Genomic DNA, 14,425 nt, shown 5'->3' on the forward strand with positions numbered 1-14,425 from the left:
TACGCACCTCGCTTTGTCCAGCTGGTATGTTTTATCTGAGGGCTTGAGAAGGAGCTACACAGTGATGGAGGCCATGTCACCTTTTAGTGTCATTACAGACGTCCAATAGCTCTCAGCGCCCCCCTCGCCTCCTTGACCCAGGCCACTCAGCTAGTCAGTGTCCAAGCTAAGACCACAGCCCTGGTCTTCTGACTCCCAGACCAGGGCTCCAGTTTCTACGCACCATCTTGTTCCTTCGAGCCCTTCTTCTTGCTATACAAGTTCCAGGAACTACCACACGAGCCCCTTTGGCAGATGGGAAAACTGACGAGAGGGAAGTCCAACCACGTGTGTTGGACTAGCAGGAGCTAGGACCGGAGGGGAAAACAGGCCCCTTGGCCAGTGCTGTCACACAGTCTGGGAAATTCCCAAGGGAGAAGGACAAGCTCTTGGGGCGGAAAGTTGCTTCCCAGTGTGATGGGGGAGGCAGGACACGGAATGGTTATGAAAACATTGCCAGAAGACGCCAAGGGTGGCCTCCAGGAGGCCTCCAGCTGGCACTGGGATGGGAATTTGGAGGGTTAATCTGAGAGGCCTCCCTTGAAGAAGAGAACATGGAGCACTCAGGGTGTAAAGGGAGAGGACCAGGCAAGGCAGAGAGAAGGAAGGGCATCCATGGAGGGGAAAGGCTGACCTTGAAGGTTTTAGGTACCGAGTGGGGGACAGGGTGGAGAGCCTGGGGGTGGAAAGCCCCAGAGCCTGGATAGCTGGAGCCCTGGTGGTCTTCCCCACACGCCCCTCCCTCTCACAGCAGCAAACTCTTGATCCACCCAGTCAGGGAGTCACGGTTCTACCCCATGACACCCCTGGCCCACGGGAGCTGGGGGTAAAAGTGTGTCAAGGGGGTTGGTTCCCCAGCCCCTGTGGGGCCAGCAGGGGCTCCCCTGTCCTGAGTGAGGAGAGGGGCTATGGAGGGGATTCCTTTCATGGTTCCCTTCCTCATCCTGAGAAATCAAGAAAGACTTCGCTGGGATCCCCCACCCCTCCCCAGTTTTAGGAGCAATTCAAGGGGGGAAAAATAGGGACGCAAAGACAGGGCAGGGCCTTCCTGGGGCTCTCCCAGGGATCAGGGGCCTCCCAGGGACACCGCCCGGATGGGGTTACACGCTCTGAATTACATAAGGAGGAGGAGGAGGCCTGGCTGGGTGCTTTTTCGAAAGTGCCTCCACGTTTGCTTTTTCCCTGGTTGTCATGAGAGAAAGGCCCAGCAAGAAAAAGCGACCAAGGTCACTAGGCTGGAACGAAGGCCAAGATTTCCCCTAAATGCAAGCCAGGCCCTTCATTGCAAACAAGCAGCAAACCTCGACAACTTAATTTTTTTTTTTTTAAAGTCACAAAATCAAACAGGCTTGTCGTAAACACATGCAGAATGTTACGGGGCTACGTGATTCACGAGCGAGAGAGAGGCTGGTCGGCGACTCCCGGAGGAGCTGCGTTTGCTAATCCTCCAGCGTCTGCTTCCAGATTTCCCTCCGCCTCGCCAGAGTCAGACCTGGCCCGGCGGGGCCTCCCGCGGGGCCGGGACCGGAACGCCAGGCCGGAAGGAACAGGGCCGGGCCCCGCCGCCGCGCTCAGCCCCGGCCGCGCCCCCCGCCGCCCGCCGCCGGGTGCGGCCCGGGGAAGCCGCTACGTCACCGCGCGGAGGGGGGAGCCCGCGCCGCGCCGCCAGCCTTCCATTACGTCACCGAGGCGGGGCCGCGGGGCGCACGCCGCCGCAAACCATTGGCTGCCTTGCGGCCCTTCCGACCAATAGCGCGAGCGTATGCAAATCAGCCGCTGGGCCTCCGCTTCCTCCCGGTGCGGGGTATGCAAATAGCCGCCTGGGCGAGGACTCGCGCGCCCCGGGTCGGGGAGGGAGGGGGTCCCTAAGTCCACAGGGGCTGGGGCCTGGTCCAGCCCGTCCCCGGGGGACAGGAGAGTGGACTCAAGGCTCAACTCCCTCAAGTCTTTTCTTTTTTTTAAGATTTTATTTATTCCTGAGAGACACAGGCAGAGGGAGAAGCAGGCTCTGTGCAGGGAGCCCGACGTGGGACTCGATCCCGGGCCTCCAGGGTCACGCCCTGGGCTCAAGGCGGCGCTAAACCGCGGAGCCACCCGGGCTGCCCAACTCCCTTAATTCTTGAGCTGTCTTTCCAGTTAGACCTCGTTTCTTGGAGAGTCGGTGAACCTAAGAAATGATGCAAAAAGTATTTAGGTCAGGGGACGCCTGGGGGGGCTCAGTGAGGGAGCATCTGCCTTCAGCTCAGGGCGGGACCCCGGGGTCCTGGGGTGCAGTCCCCGCATGCATCGGGCTCCCTGCAGGGCGCCTGCTTCTCCCTCTGCCTGGGTCTCTGCCCCTCCTCTTTCTCTGTGTCTCTCATGAATAAATAAATCAAATCTTTTTTTTTTTTTTTTAAGTATTTAGGTCAACTTGGAGCTGAGGAAGAGGAACAAATAAATAAAGAGAAACAGGGGTGTCTAAGTGGCTCAGTGCGTTAACCCTCCTACTCCATTTCTGTTCAGGTCGGGATCTCAGGGTTGTGAGGTGGAGCCTCGAGTGGGGCTCCGCTGGCCATGGAGTCTGCTTGATTCTCTCTCTCTCCTTCTCCTTCTGTTCCCCACTTCCTCAAAAAGCAAACAAACAAAGGAATAAAGAGATACAGGAGCTGGAACGTACTTTGGAGAACACCTAGGCCAAGTCCTCCGTGGAGACATCCTAAAGAACAAAACAGACACAGCCTCTGTCCTCCCACATGAACTCTTACAGCCCAGTAGGGGAGACTAATGCTAAACCACCTTGGGAATAAGTAATAAATAAGTGCCATAAAGAGAAAACGAGGGGATCCCTGGGTGGTTCAGCGGTTTGGCACCTGCCTTTGGCCCAGGGGGCGATTCTGGAGGCCCAGGATCGAGTCCTGTGTCGGGCTCCCGGTATGGAGCCTGCTTCTCCCTCTTCCTGTGTCTCTGCCTCTCTCTCTCTCTCTCTCTCTCTCTCTCTATGTCTATCATGAATAAATAAATAAATCTTTAAAAAAAAAAGAGAGAGAAAACGAGAGGGCTGCCCCTCCAGGGGCAGCCGAATGGGTAAGAAGTACTGTGCAGTAAATCATTTGAGCCCTGGGGGGGAAAAGAGAGAGAGAGAGAGGGAGAAGAGAAAAACTAAATGCAGGATGCCAACAAGATATTTAATGGGGAGCTGTAATTTAGAAGAGGTGACGGGTAAGGGAATGCTTCTCCAAGAAAGTAATTTTTCAACTGAGGAGTCTTTGTCAGGTGGAGCATGGGGGGGTGTCAATTTTTCCAGGGAGAGGGAACAATATGTGCAAAAGGAGAGCAGGGAGAGAGTCTGGTTCCCTGGAGCAGCAGAGGAAGGTGAATGACCCGAGCCCAGTGACTAGAGGGTGTCGGGACGTGCGGCCAGAGAGGAGCGCCTGGCCCAGGGCTGCAGGACCGTGTGCCAGGCATTGGGCCAAGCACTTTCCTTGCTTTGTCTCTTCTTTCTTTCAACAGCCTTCTAAGGTGGGCACTATTTAGTGTGGAGCCTTGGAGGAACCAAGGCTCCGGGAGGCTAAAGAACATGCCAGATGTCGCACAGCTGAGAAATAGCACGGTGCAGATTAGTGTCCAGGCCAGCAGGGCCTCAAAGCCTATGCACTGAACCGCCAGTTACTGCCTCCCCGATTGCAGTGTGCGGTTCAGAGAGGTGAACTGACCCGCCTTCAATCTCACGGCTGGTACCAGGGCCTCGGATCCCCAGAGAGGTCACTGGGCTGTGAGGGGAGATAGGGCTCAAGAAAAGGAATAGGGACGGGGAGGATAGGAAGGATGGGGAGAAAAAGTGTTCTCAGCCCAGACGTTTTGGGGTTTCTGGAACTCGCCTAGAACTTGGCGTTTCCTGATGCAGAAATAGGTAGAAAATTTTAAGCATCTGTGTCTGGGGGTCTGCTGGTAGCCAGCAGGCAGCTGCCTGCCAGGGCAACCCAGATTAGCTGGATCTTGTGTGCTGTCCTTGTTGCCAAGCGACACCTCCTCCGGCTCTCACCAGCAGAGCCAGCTTTGGTTACCGGTGACAACTCCCAGGGGAGCGCCTGGAGAGACACGGAGGCAGACAGGGGAACAGGAGAGGCCAGGCCCTTCTCCGTATGGGTTTACCTGGCAGCGGGATGGGTATCCCTTAACCCTCAGGCGTGCCTTTGGGGCCTGTCTCTCCTGTGCCTCCTCCACGGGCCCAGAGGTCCAGGACCCACAGGCGCACAGGAGGGTGGCAGAGGGTGGACAGTGCCCGGGCACAGGCAGGCCTTTCCGGAGACGGCTGTTGGCAGGGGAGGTCCGCCCCCACTCCTGATCGCCAAGAACAGCAGCACGGCGTGTGCCCGTGTGTGTGTCTGTCTGTCGGTCTGGTCACTGAGCAGGGAATCTGTCGTCAGGAAGATAACTGCCTCTGTTGGGCAACTCACCTGCCTTCTGTTGATTTTGTAAAACTTCCCACGCTGCTCCAGTTGGGGCGTTGCTACGTGTCAGAGGGTTCTGGAGTCTTGGAGTAAAGAGGTCTTAACTCCCTCAGATGGGAGTGCTCATTCCACGCAAGGATTTGGGGGAAAATACTTAGCTGATCTAATTGCTAGGTAACATAAAGCGTTAATCTTATATTTTTAGGGAGAGGGCGGTGGTTGTTATTTGGTTGTTGTCATTTGTTTTTGGAGGACTAAGTAACTTAAAGGCACAAAATTGCAATAGCCATTATCATCACTCTTTTTTTTTTAAGATTTTATTTATTTATTCATGAGAGACACAGAGAGAGAGGCAGGGACACAGGCAGAGGGAGAAGCAGGTTTCCTGCAGGGAGCCCGATGTGGGACTCGATCCCAGGATCCCGGGGTCACGCCCTGGGCTCAAGGCAGACGCTCAAGCACTGAGCCTCCCAGGCGTCCCCCCTTATCATCGTTCTCCACACACGATCCCCGTACACTGGGAGAACAGCCCCCCATGCCCCGGGGGCTCTGTGAGGGTGTGCCCAAGTTGTGTTCAGGAGGAGGGGTGTGTGCCTGGTGACCAGAGGTCGAGCGGCTCTGCCCTTTCCACAGGCGTCAGAGTGCATGAGCCCCTCCTCCGATTGAGGGGCCGTAAGGGCAGTGACCGGGCAGGTGTGACGTGGGTGCGGGGTTGGGCTGGAGAGTCGCCCCGGAACAGTGCGGCCCACAGCCTCCAGCTGTCCCCATCCCCCCCAACTTCTCAATGTCCTCCTGCTCTCTGTTGGGGCCCTGAGTGGAGGACTCAGAGGAGCAGAGCTTCCCGCTGTCCCTGGTGCTGGCTCCAGGGACCCCAGAGCACTTTCTGTGGGCTCGGCTCGGCTCCCAGCATCCTGGGGGCCTGCGGGGGCGGAGTGTGGCTATGAGCTGCCCTAGCCACTCAGGCTTGTGAGTAGGATGATCCTTCAGACGCTCGCACCATAAATGTCCAGACGCAGAGTCACTTTGGAACTGTCCTCTGCAAGCCAGGCAGGGCCTCCTCCCAGGGAGGGCTGGGTAACCTGAGCCGCCGGCAGGCCCTCAGGTCACTTCGGGAGCGGTCAGCTGATGCTCCTGGGGACCATTCATCATGCCCCCGGCCCAGCCCGGCACTGCCGTGGCTATTTCCAGTCCCCGGGTATGGAGCAGCTTATGTAACAGGCTGGAAGCCAGGGGCTGGGCTGGGGGCCTTCGTGGCAAGGGATGGGGCTGCTCCCACCTCCCACTATCCGGCCAGCCCCTCAGCGCCCCTTTTCTACCTGTGGAAGGGGTGGACGGGGTGGCGGGGAGGGGAGGGAGCTCATGGGCCTGGGTGGAATCACGGTGAACAGCCTGGCGTGTACCAGCACCCTTTTCATTTCCTCCCTCCCATCTTGGCCCAGAAGGCGGCTCAGCCTCCTTCCTTCCACGAACTTGAAGCGCCCAGCAGCCTCTTTCAACCACTGGGCCCCACGCGGCCTCTGTTCTCTTACTGCTCCCCCGACCCTCAGAGGGGAAAGCAGGCATGTCTGCTGCTGGTCCCTCGGAGACACCCCAGGCCCACCCCCCAGCCCCTTCCTTGCTGGACTCCACGGGGACTGGGAGGTACCACGCAGGGTTCAAGCAGGGTTCAAATACACCTGTTTGCATCATGGCCTTAGCAGCCTTTGTAAAGCCTGCTGAGCCTCAATTTCCCACCCGGGAAACAACCATAAGAGCTGCTTCTCCGAGTGGTTGTGACCACGGGGGCTTGGGAACCCATTCCGGGAGGCCGATTGCCTAAGTCTGTATCCCTGCCCTATCTGTGTGGCCTCGGGCAAGCTGCTCAAGCTGGGGATTTAAGCTTCTTCATGTGCAGCCTGGAGGCAGTGATGGGCCACAGCTCCCCAAGTTGTGACGACCCGATGAGTTTGTAGGCAAGGAGCACTTGAGCGGTGCCTGGCACAGGGCAGCATCGTCTAAGTGTTGGCTATAATTAGCCCGCCTTCCAGATCACTTTCCTCAGCCTTGGCTCCTAATAAGCTCTTGGTGAAAGGTAGTTGTTATTTTTAACAACTTCTTCCTCCTTCGCTGTCTTGATCTTCCTAAGCCCACCTCCCTTGAGCCTGGCAATTCCCTTCAAGTGCCCTCGGATCTCTCCTCTTCTGTTGCTGACCTGCCGCCACCACCAGCGAAGGCGTGTAGAAATCACATTTGCCTGGTATTTACGTTCACAAAACACGTGGAGCACGCTTCTCTCTGGGCCCGGGGGCGAACCGGCGAGCAAGCCTCGCAGCTGGTGTCACTGCCCTCATTTGGCACAGCCCGGCCGGCGTGACCCACCCAGAGGCATCAGCTGCTAGCATGTGTCTCGGGGCAGCGGTCAGGGTACTCCGACCTCGGGCACCGGGCTGCTGGAGGACGGGGCCAGGGCTCCCCAGCTCCGCGCTGCAGGACAGCTCAGCCCAGGAGCCCCACGGAGGCCCACAGGGTGGGAAGCCCGTGGGCTTCATCAGCTTCTCCCATCCTAGTCCCAGGCCGGACCACCCCCAAAATGCTGTGCGGTGGTGCCCTCTGCTGGACACACGTGGCCTCTGGCGGGCAGCTGCCTGGGAAGGGAGCCTGCGAGCGGGGGCTTACTCATACACCCCAACCTGTCCAGGGCCCACTCTGTGCCGGGCAGTCTTCTAGGGACCACAGGGGTGGGAGAGCAATAAAAAACCCTCCGTAAGTCTCTACTTCCTTGAAGATTATGTTGCTGGGGAGGGGCGCCGGGGTGGCTCCGTCGGTTCAGTGTCCGCCTTTGGCTCCGGGTCGTGGCCTCAAGGTCCTGGGATCAGGCCTTGCACCCCGCTCCCCGCTCTGCAGGGAACCCGCTTCTCCCTGTCCCTCTGCCCCTCCACCCTACTTGTTCGTGTGCTCTACCTCAAATACATAAATAAAATAAAATAAAAAAGATATATTGCTGGGGAGAGGGGAGGTACAGATAAACACATATGTAACATAATGCCTCATACCAAGAAGTGCTGTGTAGACAGGGCAAGTAAGTGGCATCGGAATGCCTGGGGCTGCTAATTTTATATATATGTGTGTATATATATATATATAGAGAGAGAGAGAGAGAGAGAGAGAGAGGTTTTTTAAAGGTTTTATTTATTTGTTTGTTTGTTTGTTTATTTATTTATTTATTTATGAGAGGGAGAGGGAGAGGTAGACTCCCCACTGAGCAGGGAGCCTGATGGGGGTGGAGGGGGTGGGGGGGCTAGATCCCAGGACCCTGAGATCATGACCTGAGCCAAAGGCAGACACTTAATCCTCTGAGCCAGCCAGGCGCCCCTGGGGCTGCTAATCACAAAGGAACAGCCAGAGGGGCTCCAGGTAGCAGGGACCCCAGGGAAGGGAGGGTTAGAGCCCTTATGTGGGGGAAGGCCGGTGAGGCAGAGGGCGGTTGCAGTGCACTTAGGAGGGGGAATTCCGAGTGTGCTGGAAGGATAATGGGACCCGTGAGCCAAGAGCGGCTTTGGGGTGGGGGCAGCCGGGAGATGGACGGCTCTCCGCCCCGGGCTGTTTCGGCTCACGTACAAGGGGGAACATCTTGCACACTCCAAGAATCCCGGGGCTGGAGAAGAGTCTTGCTCAAAATACAACCACAAGACAACACGGCTGACCCAGGTTCTGGGGTGGATGTGCCAGGGCCTGCGAACGGGCTGTTCCTGGCATCAGCACCATTTTGTAGACGGGAAACGGGCTGCGAAGGGCAGAGGCTCCGTGGTTTGCCTGAGGACAGAAGGACTTGAATCCAGGTGTCTGTCTGACTGCAGAGTCCAGGCTTTTAGCCAGGACCTGTGCACCTGGAGAGGGGGAAAAAAAGCCAGATATAAAACAGTAGGTAGGGTATAGGGTATGGTCACATTTTTATTAAAATCCGTGTGTATGCTTCTGTGTAGGGGCAAGGACTACCAGGCCGTGTATCAAAATGGGAGGATCCCTAGGGGTGAACCGTCTGCAGCTCCACATGGGCCACGGACGGGGGAGGGTGGGGGGAGGGTAGTCCCCCCTAAACGTGACCCACGCCCCGGGAAGTAGGAGAGGCCCAGCAGCGCGCCTCGCTGTGCACCGAGAGCCAGTGCCCGTCCCCGTCCCCGTCCTCGGGCCGCGCGTCCGGAGCCCTGGGGCGGAGGTCACGGAGGGCGGAGAGGGAGGTCGGGGAGCAGCGGCGGCGCGGGAGGCACACCCCGCGGGGACGCGCTTCCCGGGTCTGCCCGGCAGGGGGCGGCGGCGCCCCAGGCTCCGCGAGGCCGCCCGGGCCACGCCCCCTGCGCCGAGCGCCCTCGCGGACCCCGAGCCGCCCACCTGCTCCAAGGGGTGCCGAGGGGTGCAGAGGGGCCTGCGGCGCGGGAGGGCGGGGGAGGGGGAGGGGACTACTCCCCGGAGAGGTGGCCCGGGCCGTCGGGTGGGTGCCCGCCCCGGGTCAGGTGCCAGGGTGCGGGGTGGGTGCCCGGGCTGCGGGGTGGGTGCCCGCCCCGGGTCAGGTGCTGGGCCCTGGGTCAGGTGCCAGGGTGCGGGGTGGGTGCCCGGGCTGCAGGGTGGGTGCCCGCCCTGGGTCAGGTGCCGGGGCGCGCGCGGGCGAGCGGGGGTTTGCAGCCGGGCGGGCGTCTGCCGAGAGCAGGTCCCGGCGCGGGCGGGGGCGGGGTCGGGGTCGGGGGTGCAGAGCGTCTGTGGGGCTTCCCGGGGCGGAGGGATTCGCTGCTGCAGGGAGGCGGTCACGCACTCGAGCTTTGCCACCTGCTTCCCTCCCAGCTTCCAGCCAAACGCAACCCAGAGGCCCCGTCTCCACCCCCAGCCCGGCTAATGACGGCTGCGCCCCCAGGCTGGAATCTGCGTCTGCAATCAGCAGCTTGAGGGTGGGGGGAGGGCCCTCCTCCTCCTCCTCCTCTTCCGCCCGCTGATTCCAGGTGGTGCCCTGACGTGGCACCCCCACCCCCAGCCCACTTCAACCAAACCCAGAACCTGAAGGTCACTCCTGTGCCCCTTGAGGCAGCTCCTGGGGCTCCCCCACCGAGCACCACCACGAGTCTGCTCTCCCCCTGCGGACGCCCCCACCCCAGCCATTAGCCTAGAGATGAACCCATAAGGACCAGCCACCTGCAGGGAAGACCTAGCCTGCCTGCCCCCCAGGTGCCAGACTCCTGTCCCCTCCCCTCCCCCCTGAGCACCTGCCTGCGGCCTGGAGCAGGTCCCGGGTGCCTCTGCAGTGTGCCCACACCGGCTCCTACCAAGGTGTGGACACACCTGTGTCCGATGAGGTCTCCTGCCCTCCAAGAGCTCCCAGCCTGTGGGGGAGCGGCCACCGCCCGGCGGGGCAGAAAGGGCCAGAAAGGGCCACATGGGTCATCGTTCCCTGTGGATGATGTGACCTCAGGGGAGCCAGACTTCGGTGGTCCGTGGAGTGCCAGGGTTCTAGGTGGGAGGGAGCTCAGAGGTCTATAGAAGCATCTTCAGTCATCATCCATTCAGTAATTGCTCCCTGAGCACCTGGGGTGGCTTTAAAACACCGGAGCTATCATAAATAAATAAAAATTTATTTAAAAAAAAAAAAAAAAGGGATCCCTGAGTGGCGCAGCGGTTTGGCGCCTGCCTTTGGCCCAGGGCCTGATCCTGAAGACCCAGGATCGAATCCCACATCAGGCTCCCGGTGCATGGAGCCTGAAGCACTCCCTCTGCCTGTGTCTCTGCCTCTCTCCCTTTCTCTGTGTGACTATCATAAATAAATAAAAATTTATTAAAAAAATAATAAATAAATAAATAAATAAATAAATAAATAAATAAATAAATAAATAAATAAAAACACCGGAGCCGCGGCCTACCCCGAGAGTCCTGAATCAGAATCTCAAGGGAAGGGGTAGGGTCTTAGTTACTGTAAATGTCTCGCAGGTGGTTTGTTGCCACAGTTGGTCATCACTGGTCTTGCAGTCTCACTTCACCAGAGACCAGTTTTTCAGAGAAAGTGGGGTGAGAGCCAGGCCTCAATTACAGGGAGATGTGGAGAGAGCTGAGCATGCTAAGTGTGGTGGGCCCCGGGTGGCCCGTCCTTCTGCTGTGAGGCAGCAGGTGGGGGGCCGTCCCGTCTCAATCTGGCCAGCTGTGAGGGGGTTCTTGAGTGACTCTGCGGGGGAAGCATTGGGGAAAGAGGCCCAGAGGGTCACTGTTTGCATAAGTTTTACTTTAAAAAATGTTTTTATTCAATTTATTTAAACAACAACAAAATCAAAACAATTCACCCATTTATCACATCCCCCACCTCCTGCCTCTTGCTATCACCAATTTCTTATCTGTATCTATCAGTTTGGGTTGTTTTTGTTTTTTTATTTTATTTTATTTTATTTTATTTTATTTTATTTTATTTTATTTATTTTAAAAAGATTTTATTTATTCATGAAAGACACAGAGAGAGAGGCAGAGACACAGGCAGAGGGAGAAGCAGGCTCCATGCCAGGAGCCCGACGTGGGACTCAATCCCGGGACCCCAGGATCATGCCCTGGGCCGAAGGCAGGCGCCAAACCGCTGACCCGCCCAGGGATCCCTGTTTTTGTTTTAGATTCCATATATGAGAGATCATATAGTAGTTGTCTGCCTCTGACTTATTTCACTTAGCACGATGCCCTTGAGGTCCATCCCTGTTGCCGCAGAAGGCAAGTTGCCTTTTATGGCTGAGGAATACATAATATCTACCATGATTTCTTCGTCCATTCAGCCCTTTAGAGACTCAGTGTTTCCGTATCTTGGCTATTATAAATAATGCTTCAGTAAACATGAGGGTGCAGATAACTTTTCAAATTAGTGTTTTCATTTTCTTCAGATAAATACCCACAAGTGGAATGGCCAGATCATATGGTAATTCCAGTTTTCATTTTTTGAGAAGACTCCATGCTGTTTCCACAGTAGCTGCACCAGTTTCCATTCCCACCGACCGTGCAGGGGGGTTTCTTTTTCTCCACATCCTTGTCAACACTTATTATTTCTTCTTCTTCTTCTTCTTCTTTTTTTTTTTTTTTTTTGATACCAGCCATTCTGACAGGTATAAGGTGACAACTCATTGTGGTTTTGATTTGCATTTCTGATGATGAGTGATGTTGAGCATCTTCTCATGAGTCTTTGGCCATCTGTGTGTCTTTTTTGGAAAAATTTCTATTCAAATCCTCTGCCCATTTTTTTCATCTTTTTTTTTTTTTCTTTTAAAGTAGGTTCCAGGGACGCCTGCGTGGCTCAGCAGTTGAGCGTCTGCCTTTGGCTCATGGTGTGATCCTGGGACCCAGGATGAGTCCCTCATCGGGCTCCCTGCAGGGAGCCTGCTTCTCCCTATGCCTGTGTCTCTGCCTCTCTCTCTCTCTGTGTCTCTCATAAATAAATAAATTAAGAAAGAAAGAAAGAAAGAAAGAAAGAAAGAAAGAAAGAAAGAAAGGAAGGAAGAAAGAGGGTTCTAATGCCCAGTGTGGAGCCCAACATGGGGCTTGAACTCATGATCCTGAGATCAAGATCTGAGCTGAGATCAAGTAGGATGCTTAACTGACTAAGCCATCCAAGTGTCCCCCTCTGCTCATTTTTAACATGGATCGTTTGGGTTTTGTAGGAGTTCTTTACCTATTTTGGATACTAGCCCCTTATTAGATACATGATTTTTTTTTAAAGATTTTATTTATTCATGATAGTCACACAGAGAGAGAGAGAGAGAGAGGCAGAGACACAGGCAGAGGGAGAAGCAGGCTCCATGCAGGGAGCCCGACGTGGGATTCGATCCCGGGTCTCCAGGATCGCGTCCCGGGCCAAAGGCAGGTGCCAAACTGCTGCGCCACCCAGGGATCCCTAGATACATGATTTGCAAATATTTTCTCCCGTTGAGTAGGTTGCCTTTTCATTTTGTTAATGGTTTCCTTTGGGGTGCAGAATCTTTTCAGTTTGATGTGGTCCTACGTACTTATTTTTGCTTTTGTCACTTTTGTTTTTGGTGTTAGATCATCATCAAGATCTGTGTCAGGGAGCTTACCGCCTACGTTTTCTTCTAGGAGTTTCATGGTTTCAGGTCTTACGTTCAATTCTGAGGGAATTTTTGTGTGTGGTGTAAGACAGTCGTCTAGTTTCAGTTTTTTACATGTGGCTGTCCAGTTTTCCCAGCACCATTTATTGAAGAGTCTGTCCTTTCTCCATTGTATATTCTTGGCTCCCTCGTAGTAAATTAACCATATCAGCATGGATTTATTCCTGGGATCTCCGTTCTGTTCATTTGGTCCTGTGTCTGTTTTTATGCCAATACCATACTATTTTAATTACTGCTGCCTTATAATATAGTTTGAAATAAGGGAATGTGATGCCTCCAACTTTGTTCTTTCTCAGGATTCCTTTGGCTATTCGGGGACTTTTGTGGTTCCATACAAATTTTAGGATTGTTTGATTTCTGTTAAGAATACCATTGGAATTTTGATGATGATTGCATTGAATCCGTAGATTGCTTTGGGTAGTATAGACATTGGTTTACCAATATAATTCTTCCCATCCATGAGCATGGGCTTTCCATTTATTTGTCTTTTTTTATTTCTTTCATTATTAATGTCTTGTGGGTTTCAATGTACAGGTCTTTCACCTACTTGGTTAAATCTATTCCTAGGTATTTTATTCTTTATGGTGAAATTGTAAATTTCTGATAGTTCTTTATTGTAAACATTGTTGGTGTTTAGAAACACAACAGATTTTCATGTATTGATTTTGTATCCTGCAACTTTACTGAATCTATTTATTAGTTCTGGCAGATTGGGGATAGAGTCTTTATATACTATCATGTCACCTGCAAATACTGACAGTTTTACTACTTCCTTTCCAATTTGTATGCCTTTTTTTTCTTTATCTTGCCTAATTGCTCTGACCAGGTCTGCCAATACAATGTTAAATAAAACTGGCAAGAGTAGATATCCTTGCCTTGTTCCTAATCTTAGGGGAAAAGCTTTTAGCCTTTTGCCATTGGGTAGGATGTTTGCTGTGGGTTTGTCGTACATGGTCTTTGTTGTGTTCGGGTGCCAACTTTGTTCAGAGTTTTTATCATAAGTGGATGTTGAACTTTGTCAAATGCTCTTTCTGCATCTATTGAGATGGTCGTATGATTTTTATGTTTCATTTTGTTTATTGGTGTAATCACATGGACTGATCTGTGGATGTTGAACCATCCTTGCATCCCTGGAATAAACCCCACTTGATCGTGGTGTGTGATTCTTTTCAGGTACTGTTGAATTCAGTTTGCTAATGTTTCATTGAGAATTTTTGCCTCTATGTTCATTGGTGATATTGGCCTGTGATTCCCTTGTTTTGTGACATCTGTGTCTGGTTTTGGTATCAGAGTAATGCTGGCCTTGTAAAGTGTGTTTAAGACTGTTCCCCTCTTCTATTTTTTGGAGGAGTTTGAGAAGGATTGATATTAAGTATTTGAATGTGTGGTAGAATTCACCACTAAATCCATCAGATCTTGGACTTTTGTTTGCAGGAGGGTTTTTTTTTTTCCTTAAATATTTTGTTTATTTATTCATGAGAGACACAGAAAGAGGCAGAGACATCGGCAGAGGGAGAAAGAAGCAAGCTCCCTGCAGGGAGCCCGATGTGGGGACTTGATCCCAGGACTCCGGGATCGTGACCTGAGCCAAAGACGGATGCTTAACCACTGAGCCACCCAGGCGCCCCATGCAGGAAGGTTTTTGATGACTGATTCAATATCTTTACTAGTAATCAGCCCATTCAGATTTTCTGTTTCTTCCTAATCCAGTCTTGGTAGGTTGCACATTTCTAGGAAAGTAGCCACTTCTAGGTTGTGTAATCTATTGCACGTAATCGTTCAGAGTGGTCCTTATTATCCTTTGTGTTTCTGTGGTGTCAGGTGTGACAATTCCTCTTTCATTTG

The sequence above is a fragment of the Canis lupus genome, chromosome 27 (genome assembly GCF_003254725.2).
Source record: "Canis lupus dingo isolate Sandy chromosome 27, ASM325472v2, whole genome shotgun sequence".
NCBI lineage: Eukaryota > Metazoa > Chordata > Mammalia > Carnivora > Canidae > Canis > Canis lupus.